The following is a 12,062-nucleotide window of genomic DNA, read 5'->3' on the forward strand; positions in this document are numbered from 1 at the left end:
AGCTGCCCACCCTCCAGTGTGTACTTGGAAAGAGTGTTTAGCACATGAACTACAAGTTCTATTAGGAAGACCTTTGCTGCCAATTATAACAAACAGAGACTTCTGTAATTATGAATTCCAGTGTGGATGAGCTAATATTGTATGATAAAGATATTATCAAGAATGATGAGGATGATGGCATCTTCCAACTGAACAACATGGTAAGCCTTGAGCCCATTGGTAGCTTAATTTTAACAAACCACCAAGATGTTTTCCTTTGGGGTAGCCCAAGCAAATCAAGTACTTCAGCCACAAAAGTGGCAGTACCTGTAGCTGAAGTGCTTGTTTTTTTTACACTGTGCATGTCCTTTTTAATATACAACTTAAGGGTTCACCAGTTTTCATTATGGGCTTTGCGAAGATTGTTTGTGTTTCACATGTAGTGTATATTACTGTACTTTACTGGGGTTTTTGGCCACAAATTAAATGTATATAAATACAAAGCAAAATTCTGATTGCATGAAGACAAGGTAACATGTCTCCACACTACTACCAACACTATGCTCCCATACCATTAATATGAATTGGGATGGTGACAGTAGGAATATATGTAAACAATTACAGAAAATAAAGATGTCATTGAATTATCTCACCCAAGCCGAATTTATGTATATACTTTATATAATGATAATATAAAGACTGTGGGGCATATTTACGGGTGCTGGTAATGAGACTCTGGGGCATATTTACTGGTGCTGGTTTTTAGAAGTGGAGATGTTGCCCATAGCAAACAATCAGATTCTACTTATAATTTATCTAGCACCTTCTATAAGATAATAGTTAGAATTTGATTGGTTGCTATGGGCAACATCTCCACTTCTAAAAACCTGTACTTTAGTAAATATACCCTTTTTTATATTCCTTTAACTGATTGTTTGATTAATTAATTAATTCCCTCCACCTCCAATCACCAGTTTTGGCCTGAGGCCTGTGATTTGCTGGCTTGGTATTAATTAATTAATTATATTTTCTATTAGACTGTTATTCTGGCTTGAATTGTCTGTATTGGCCTGAGGCCTCTGATTTGCTGTTGGAGAAGTGTGTTGAATTTATCTTATTTTCTAGGCTTTTACAACTAGGCTACTAGTTCTTGATTAATTAAAACATTCTATAGGGTAGTATAGTTTATTAAACTGCTATCCTGTCTGCCACTGCTGTGCCACTATGGATCATAGATGTGCCATATTCATTTAAACTGCCATATGTTTGTGCCGCTGTCTCTTAGTTTAGCCAGCCAGCTCACTGCAACCTTTGTCCAATATTGGTGAAAACAATATTGTGATCTGTAAAATGGTCACAATTGACTGGAAATGACTGGCAATTAATGTTATTGAGGTTAATAATACTGTAGGAATAAAAATAGGTCCAAATTACATGATTATACCTGTTTTATCAATTTTTTAAGAAAACCAAAACAATTGAGGGTGGTTTTGGTAAAACCAAAACAGCAATGATTTAGAACCAAAACCAAAACATGGGGGTCTGCGCACATCTCTATTTGGCATGTGTATAAATGTTTTCCTTCTAAATATTTTTATATGTTGTTAGATTTATTTTCATTCCATAGTTCATATGATCTTTTTTCAATTGTTTTTCCCAATAAATGACTTTGAAGATAACAGGTGTTGTGATGGCTTCTCTCCTGTAAATTGCCATCATATCTGCATCAAAGAACATGCTCCTCCCACTTTTGCAGAGTGTCCGATTCATCCTCTCAGCTTCACCACTTTGCGCTGGGTTGTACAGTACTGTTGTCTAATAATTTCATCTTTTTAGAATGGCTTGTGTTTTACCACTCGTATATTTTGTCCCATTATCTGCACATAGTGCTTTTGGAGAATGTCCAAACTTGTTCTTTACTTGAGCAAAATATTCTTAAAGTACTGTAGAGCAAGTAAAGTGTTGTGGACTTTGAGTAATATTTAATTTATCCTTGGGTCACATTTTTCATTGTTCTACATACATCTGTGTTCTAGACACTTCTTAGTTCTGCTGTTATTGGTTTTTGAAAAATGTTTTCTTCAAACAATACTTATGCATACTGTTCTTGGGATAGCTTTCTTATGGCTTCTAGATTTATGTGCCCTAGATGATGGTGCCATAAATTAATACAATTAATATGCTCCTGCTAAGCGGTATTAACAACATCATTACAATTTAACTTGCACAGTAGATTTGTGATTTTCCTACTGCAAGTGTGTATCTATAATTGGTAATAATGCATGTATCACATTTAAATATCACAACATGTTTTAGCTTAGTAAGCTTTTTCATAGACAACAGATTGATGTCAAGATTAGGCACATAAGACATTCTTCATAAGTATCTTTCTGATTAATGTTGGATAGACTGGACAGTAAATATAACCTTCTCCTATTGCTTCTGACCATATAATGACCATTAGTTGTGAGTATTCTTTCTGAATTACTTTGGTCTGAATATAGAAATTCTTATCATTTGTCATATGACATGTAGCTCCTGAAACAATACACCAAGCATTTATGACTGTACCTGTGTTTGTATTGAAAGCACATTCAGCATTATAAGTATTTCTAGCACCTTTTTGACATTCTTTGCACCTTGTTCCTTTAGCTGATTCATTCTGTCTTTCCAGACTCTGCAATCTGCCTTTAAATGACCAGGTTTCTTGTAAACAAAATATTCACATTTTTCTGACTAGTGCTTACAATAATACAGTCCCTAACTCTCAATGCTGTATCATGCTTACTGCATATTTTATCTTAATTAAGTGTCTCAAAGCTGTCTGGGAAATCACTGAGTAGCAGGGCTGCTGTATGAAAATCCTTTATTTCTTCTCTTATGCAGCACAGACATTCTACAGTTTCTAAGGTACATCTTATATAATTTTGCATGTGCTGGCTTTTAAGCAGTTTAGTCTGGTAAAAAAAATCTGATTACATACAGCTTATTGCTTAAATTAGCCCTCTCCTAAATAGAAACAGTCAATATCTTAGACTACTAGGACTTATGTTTGAGTATTTAGAGGCACCATGGAGAGAATATTTTAATATATTTATACTGCATGAGAGTAATACCGGCTGGTTGCATATTTTTTCAATGTCTTATATCTTATGTATAATAAAACTCCATTTCATCAGCACTGTTTTATGTGAATGGTATTTATAGTGTATAGGTTTGAGTAATGCCTTTATTTACAGCTGCAGGTGTGTTGAGGTGGTTATTATCAGTGTTGTAATTCAACATAAGTGCCAGGTTTTCTTTTTGGTTAATAACTAGTAGGAGACAGACTTGAGCTAAGCACAAATTATCCCACTTCATGTTAAGACTCTGGTCTTGCTTGCAGCTGCTCTCTGGTTTCTCTGGTCCAGTGTGCTAATTGAATGCTCCAATCCACACACACACATCAGACTTGTTAGGAAAAGCTGTTGTCACTGGGTATGCATGACAGCTCTTTTCTGTCCTTAATGCTGCATGTTGTGGACATAGTTGTAGTAAAATGTATTATATATTACCAGAGCTGTAACTAGACTTTTTGGTGCCCTGTGCCAGAGAGAGTATTGACCCCACCCCCAATTTTTATATAAGGACATAAGTGCATTTGGAAAAAGGGCCATGGCCTCATGGGGAAGGGTCAGGGAAGAGATAGGGGAGGCCAGGAGATTCCTGGGATAAAAGGAAGCTACAAGTGAGAATGATAATAAACAGGAAAATTGACAGGCCCAAACAGTGCCCCCTGCCCTGCAGTGCCCTTTGCCATGGCACTGGTCGCCGCTACCCTAGTTACATACCTGTATACTACTGCTGTTATGGTCATGATTCAAGCCACCTTTGCCTATGACATGCAGCTGGTAATTATTTTATGACTCTTCACTTTCTGTGCCTGTTTGCTCCACCCAAATCTAAATCTCTCTGCACATTTTACATCTGCCCCACTTGCAGTGCAGCATGGTTTTACCCGGGTGCAAAGTTACTTGCTCTTTTTTGCTTTGCTACTAACACAGGATCATCTGTTAAATCTCTTAGTAGTAGGTAATGGTTATGTATCAGAGAAAATTCAAGGGAGGCAATGAAGGGCATGGTAAATATTAGGATCTTTCATGCTAGTTACAGATGGAGCAAGGGCCCCAGTTTGGTACCCACCAGACACTGATTAAAATGTATTATTGTTATTATCTTATTATTGGACTGGTGGATCATCATGTTGAAGCATGATGTCATAACAGCTGATTTTTTAACCTCTTCCCTTTGAAGAATGAGTGGTGCTCATCCTCCTGATATAAGCTAGACTGTGGAAGACGAGCCCCTCTCATCCTTCAAAGCAGTGGTTGTAGCTCCCAAACAATAACGTACCATGTCCCCACCAATCCAAGAGACTGATGGGGACTCTCTTCAGTAAATTCAGTAAAACTGCTTAAAATTTTTTTATAAAAATGGTAGTGGGGGACTTTAAGTTAAAACTTAAGTTTTCCATCTATGAGGGGGAGGCACCATTTGCACTATCACCCCTATAGTGACAGCTGCAACCAAGGGGACACCAATATTTGAAAGTGTGTAGTCCCTACCTTCAAATAATGTGGCCCTCTAGTAGCTATTGTCTGGTGATCACCTGTGAAACTTTATGGTTTAGATGAGTAGCTCTGAGGTTTTTAAAACTAAATTATTAAATTGATATTACAAATGCCTATATATATTGTAACAGGGTCGGGGAACGGGTACCATCTCCTGGGGTAGATGGCAGTGCGCAGCAGCTGAGAAATCACACAAAAGTAATTTGGTCTGGTGTAACTGGCCTCAGCCATTTTTATTATACAGCAAAACAAAATAAACATAAATAAATGCCTTGCCATCTGGCACTAACTAAACACAGAAGTGATCCTAGCTCACTAATAAAACAAAGTACAAGGAGTCTTTACCAAGCTTAGTTTACCTGGTTTCAGCAACCTGTTTCTCTCACAAAGACATGAAAGACTCTCCTTTCTCAGGCAGTGTCTTCCTGTAATGATCATCCTCCCAGCCCTAAAAACAGCCACACAACTGAAAGCCCTAATTAGCCTCCTGTGAAGCTAATAGCCCAAAAAGCTCATTACACATAATACCTTCCTGAGGTTTCAAAAGACATAGGTCAGAAATCTAGGGCAAATATACCTGCTTTCCACTATGATGCCAGTGACCTTGTCACAATATATCCCCCTCCTATGTTTCTACCCAGGGGGTGGAACACTTGCAGCCCCCAAAGAAAAGATGTGGGACAATGCCTTGGCATTAGCCAGTTGAGACCCAGACCTATGTTTCACAGTGAATGTAAATTCCTGCAAGGCCAAAAACCATCTTGTTACCCTGGCAATTTGCCTTCGCTTTACTGACATCCATTTTAATGGGGATGATCTGTTATGAGCTTAAACCATCTGCCCAAGAGGTAATACCTCAAAGTGTTCAACGCCCACTTAATGGCCAACGTCTCTTTTCCAACAACAGTGTACCTTTTTTCATGGTCATTGATAATCAATGGGGTGCTCCTACCCATTCCTACTTTGGGACAACACTAGTCCTACGCCTATCTCTGAGGCATCCGTCTGAACCACAAACTCTTTAGAAAAGTCCAGTGTTATCAACACTGGTTATGAACACAAAGCCACTTTCAATGCCTGAAACGCTTCTTCAGCCTCAGGGCCCCATTTCACCAAGTTAGACTGTTTCCCTTTTAGTGGCACCGCTGTAGTGGCAAAACTTGGAATAAACCATCTGTAGTACCCAGTGATCCCTAAAAAAGCTTTAACTTGTTTTTTGTTTATGGGACAGGGCCAGATTTGTATGGCTTCAATTTTGTTTGACTTAATCAAGCCTCTCCCTATGGTATACCCCAAGTATTGAACCTCTTCCATTGCAAGGCAACATTTCTTATGGTTGGCTGTTAGGCTGGCCTTCTTAATTGAGTCCAGTACCTCCTGTACTCTGACTAAGTGAGATTCCCAGTCTGGATTATGGATTACCACATCGTCCAGATAGGCCGCTGCATACTGTCTGTGGGGTTTCAAAATTCTATCCATTGTTCATTGAAAGGTTGCTGGGGCCCCATGCAACCCAAGAGGCAACATCCTATACTGGAATAGCTCTTCTGGAATAGAAAAAGCTGTTTTTTCTTTCACCCTATCAGTTAATGGTATTTGCCAATAACCCTTTGTCAGGTCCAGTGTGGTGAGATATCTGGCTGTTCCTAGCCTCTCTATGAACTCATCCACATGTGGCATGGGATACGCATCAAATTTGGAAACTGCATTTAACTTACGAAAATCTTTACACAGGCGTAGGCTGCCATCAGGCTTTGGAATCAGAACTATGGAACTGGACCACTCACTATTAGACTCCTCGGTGACACCAAGTTCTAGCATATTCTTAACCTCTTTAGAGACAGCCTCATGCTGTGTTTCAGGAATTCTACTGAATATGACTTTAGATTGACCTTAACCACTGGCTCTGTAATGATATCTTGCTTTATTATGGCCGTGCGGCCGTGCAGTGCTGAAAACAAATCTCTGTTCCTAATAAGCAACTCCTTAGCTTCATTCTTTTGAGCGGCTGACAGGGTTTTGGACACTTTTACTTCTGGAACCAAAGGGACTGATGCTATTGGTGGGTTTGGTTCAGCTAACAGAGCCAATCTATCTTTCCAGGGTTTGATAAGGTTAACATGGTAAATTTGTTCAGGCCTCCTCTTGCCTGGTTGGTATACTTTATAGTTAACCTCACCCACTTTCTCCCTGATTTTATATGGACCTTGCCATTTAGCCAAAACTTGCTTTCCACTGTGGGTATCAAAACAAGCACCCTGTCCCCAGGGAAAAATGTATGCACCCGGGCATTCTGGTTATACATTCTCTGTTGGGCTTGTTGGGTCTGCTACATATGTTCTTTGACAATAGGCACCATGGCCGCAATCCTATCTTGAATCTGAGACACATGTTCAATTACACTTTAACAGGGTGTGGGTTGTCCTTCCCATGTCTCCTTAGCAACATCTATCAACCCTCTGGGATGTCTTCCATACAACAGATAAAATGGAGAGAATCCTGTGGAAGACTGTGGTATCTCTCTAATAGACATTATCAAATATGGCAACAAATAATCCCAGTTTTTCCCATTCTTATCAACAACCTTTTTATTTACCATACTTTTTAAAGTTTTGTTGAATCTCTCTACCAACCCATCTGTTTGAGGATGGTAAACTGAGGTTCTCAAGTGAGTAACTTTTAACAATTTGCACAACTCCTTCATAATTCTAGACATAAAGGGGGTACCTTGGTCTTTTGGTATTCCCACACTGCTGAAAATATGCACCAGCTCTCTAGCTATACCATTGGTTGACATATTATGCAAAGGGATTGCCTCAGGATATCCAGGAGCATAATCCACTATTACGAGGCTATACTGATGTCTCTGAGTAGACTTTAACAAGGGCCCAAGCAAATCCATTGCTATCCGTTCAAACGGGACCTCTATAACAGGCATGGACACTAGAGGACTCTTGAAATGGGGTCTAGGAGCATGATACTGGCACTCAGGGCAGGAAGAACAGAATTCAGACACATCTTTATATACCCCAGGCCAAAAGAACCACTGCAAAACCCATTCAATGGTCTTTTTAGCCCCTAGGTGTCCATGCAGTGTCTCCCTGTAATGATCATCCTCCCAGCCCTAAAAACAACCATACAGCTGAAAGCCCTAATTAGCATCTTGTGAAGCTAATAGCCCAAAAAGCTCCTTTCACAAAATACCTTCCTGAGGTCTCAAAAGACATAGGTCAGGAATCTAGGGCAAATATACCTGCATTCCACTATGATGCCAGTGACCTTGTCACAATATATATATAAAACACAAAATTAAATTAGCTCAAATCAATTTATAAATTGAAAGAAGTGCTTGAAAGGTTTCTCTAGAAAAGGAAAGGTTTCTCTAGAAAAAGAGAAACCTAAAAAGATTCCCCCAGCATACTGCCATTAACCAATAAAGAAGCCAACGTTCCAAAATTCAGTTGCAGAGGATTTATATGGAGAACACACACTAGAATGGTGGATTGTCTGACTGATCGACCGGCCAATGTACCAATTTTGGTAAGGATGCCAATCGATCACACAATATGTCTGGCCAGAACCAGTTGTGTTATTATTTTCACTGGTTCCTGTGGCCAAAGACATCATTCATATCTATATTGTGTGTACACATGCGCAGATAGTCGGTATGATATATAGTTTATCAGCTGTATGAACAATATATTGTCTAGTTGTACCCAGAAAAAGTGTCACACATTTGTAAATATATGATAAGTTACTCGTCACTTCATAGCATTAAATAAACTTACTCCACAAAATGGAATTGTATAATATAATTAGTTAATATAACAATGTACTGTACACCTCTTACAGGCACAGGTGCATATCTATGCGAAGTAAAGGAAATTGCTAATGCACCATTACAGTGCACCCCAAAACAAGCCCAGCCACCTTTCTTTAGTGTGATGCCCTGGGGGGGGTCCTTGGCTGGGCTGGTTTTTAATCAAAAAATATAAGAGTACTAAAAGGGTGTGTGGCTTTATAACACAGTAATGCCCCTTATAACACATTATGCCACACAGTAATGAACCTTATAACAAATTATACCACAGTAATGCCCCATACAACACATTATGCAACACAGTAATGTCCCTTATACCACATAATTCCACAGTAGTGCCCCTTACAACATAATATGCCACAGTAATGCAGTTTATACATTAAGCCACAGTAATACCCCTTATACAACATTAAGCCACAGTAATGCCACTTATACATTAAGCCACAGTAATATCCCTTATACATTATGCCACAGTAATGCCCCATATACTTTATGCCACAGTAATGCCCAATATACATTATGCCACAGTAATATCACTTACACATTAAGCCACAGTAAGGCCCCTTACACATTAAGCCACAGTAAGGCCCCATCTCCCTTCACTTACTTGCCAGGGCTGCGCGGTGGGTGAGCTCAGGGTGGTGGGGGATGGGATGGGACAGGGTTTCTACATGCTACGGAACTGTTAGTACTGCTGTCATTTGTAATTTGGCGTCACTCTTGGACCAGCAGCCTCTGCTGATTGGCTGCCGGTCTGCGAGCACTGATTGGCTTGCGTCCGGCACCACATTAGTCTGACGGTGTCTCTGTGCCTCTCAAGGCCGGGCTGTGGCTCCAAACCCACAAGAGCAGCAACCTAATCTCCTGGTAGCCTATCCCCGGCACTCCCTCAAGTCCAGCACTCGGGTCACGTGACTCTTTTGCACCCCCCTAGTTGCAGACCTGATATAACCAAGAGACAAACACAATTGGCTCATTGGCTTTTGCTATATGTGATATTGTCCTTAGCCACTAGATGGCAATGTTAATTTATTAAATATTGACATACTGTTTTACATTGGCTAAAATTAATATACATTTTTGAGGGGTGGCACAGAATGACATGGTGCACCACATAGCACCTCTGTAGGTCCCCCTTTTCTCTGGTGCACATTCCCCTCCCATAGTCCCACTACTTTGGTTCTCCCCACCCACATTTCATCTGTGGGGCATGGGTGTTTGCACATTCTACTCTCTCAGTCAGGAAATGCAATACTTTGCTGTAACATCATAGTCCAATACCTCATTTGGTTCTCCCCACCCACATTTCATCTGTGGGGCATGGGTGTTTGCATATTCTACTCTCTCAGACAGGAAATGCAATACTTTGCTGTAACATCATAGTCCAATACCACACCCCAGCCCAATATCAGCATGGAGAAGCTTCACAGGCAAAAGGCAATCATCTGCTGTATCTCCATTAGAGTGGACAGTGCTCAGTGTGGAGGTTGCATAGTGAAATGAGAACACTAATATAGCAATAGTATGCCTCTCCATTAGTGTTTTAAGCTCACTAAACCCTAGCACTCTAGGTAACTTCTCTCCTACTGATTTCAAAAGTCAAAAGGGATGCTCTGAATATTGTTGTTTGTCTAGATGGAGGATGGTACAAATGTTTTGTTGAAATTTTATTGTACATATAAAAAAAATTACTGTAACTATGATGGTTGCTAATTATACAGAAAATGTAAATTGCCAACAACAGTAGTAGTAGCAGTAATAATCATAATAATGATAATAAATGCTTCTATGAACACATGATTTGATTTGCAATACTTTAATTACAACAATAATCAGGCAATATTATTTGATCTGAAAGATTTTGCATACTTTCGTACTACGTAAAATAAATGGAATTTAAATAAAAAAATCTCATAGCAGATTGTCAAAGTCCAATAATTGGATATGATCACTTTACAATTATTATCTGACAATATAGTCGTTTATGGTCTGATGACATATTACTAGGATGCTACTTTGCGTTGGTGCAATCCAATGTGCACAAATGCGAATTCACAACACACATACACTGACGCACATAACACACACATATATATACATATATATACACATAGATGCTCATATGTATATTCACATACATATACATAGACACACATTTGCTATTTCAATACACAGACATTATTAAAGGTATTGTTATCTAATAATTATGATGTGAGATGTACTTAAAAGAGATCTAAGTTTCAGAATACAGTGTACATGTCATGTTTGGTATCATACTAAATCCCTGTTTATTTGCAGACATCCGTTTCTATCGGCAAAGAAGTTGCATCACGCGTCCGCTAGTTATGGATCATAGGTAGTTATTAAGTAGAATGTTATTACTTGAATGCAGTGTTATAGCCAGTTTTAACCAGTTCTTCGGTGGGAAGCTACACAATGTGACCATTGGAAGACTGAGCCATACCCCTGATGACACCGTATGAACTGACCAATGACCAGATTGACCAGAAGCAAGAACCAATGAAAACCTGTCAATTTGTCCCTTTGTTAATTATGAAACCTGTAAGGTATATAGGCTTGTGTCCTGACCCCAGTGTACTCACATCTTCTTTGCGACCGCAGACTTCAGGACTGATGACTGTATACTGGGACCAGTGCGCACACGTATGTATTGGCTGTACTCATTGATTTATTTAATTGCTTTTTACTCTAACTGTTAAGCTTACATCATGTTACCCCTTTTTACATAAATAGCTTTTGTGCTTTGGAATCACACAATTAGACTGGAAAGCAATTCTTTCTAAAGTGACTTGCACCACAAATTAGCGACTGAACAGCATTCATAAGATATATGAAGAAGTTTTTTTATCTTCCACCCTACTGTGCTGAAAGGTAAAGGACTTGTATTTACAAAGCTGGCTCATTATGTATAAATATAACCTAGTTGTCCTCAAAGGTGGACTTATCTGCTAAGATGCCTATCTATAAAATGCCTGAATTATTCACACACAAACTACTGTAGAATACATGTTGTACATTGATGAGGTTGTAAATATTAGTTCCCATATGTGAAGACATGCTGTTTTCAAGGTAATGAGAAATTGTGTGGTTTCACATTATCTCAGCTTTTCATCTAATTGGTTTAAGATGCAGAATCAGAATCAAGTCTAGTACTTTTCTCTGCTAAATGCATCAGGAAAACAATATGCCTTTTAGAAACATTAATACACAAAAAAGGTTAGATTTCTACTATCAGCAAGGACTGTCAGGGCTTGAAGTTTTGGTCCCTGATAACTGACTGCAGCTGTAGCCTTGAATTATGCAGCTTCAGCAATACAGCAGATAATCAACACTCCTGTATACACCAGCAGTTAATGATCTATATCTGCTGCTTGACTTTTAAAACTCTGTAATCAGGACCATATCATTAGTGAACTGTACCAGTCTAGGTTTAATGAACTGACTGTGACTTATGGCCTATATTCTAATCCATTTGTGTAAATTTGTATTATTTTACTCTAGCCACAGACCTTGGAAGATAGTTGTTTATTATTAAATATTATTATTATTGTCCTTTATTTTAATGGCAACATAACATATTGAATCAACACTAGAACAGACTACTGGTTAAATATTGCTATTCACACATTTAT

This window comes from Taudactylus pleione, unplaced genomic scaffold, assembly GCF_031769625.1.
Source record: "Taudactylus pleione unplaced genomic scaffold, aTauple2 ptg000513l, whole genome shotgun sequence".
In the NCBI taxonomy this organism is placed as follows: Eukaryota; Metazoa; Chordata; class Amphibia; order Anura; family Myobatrachidae; genus Taudactylus; species Taudactylus pleione.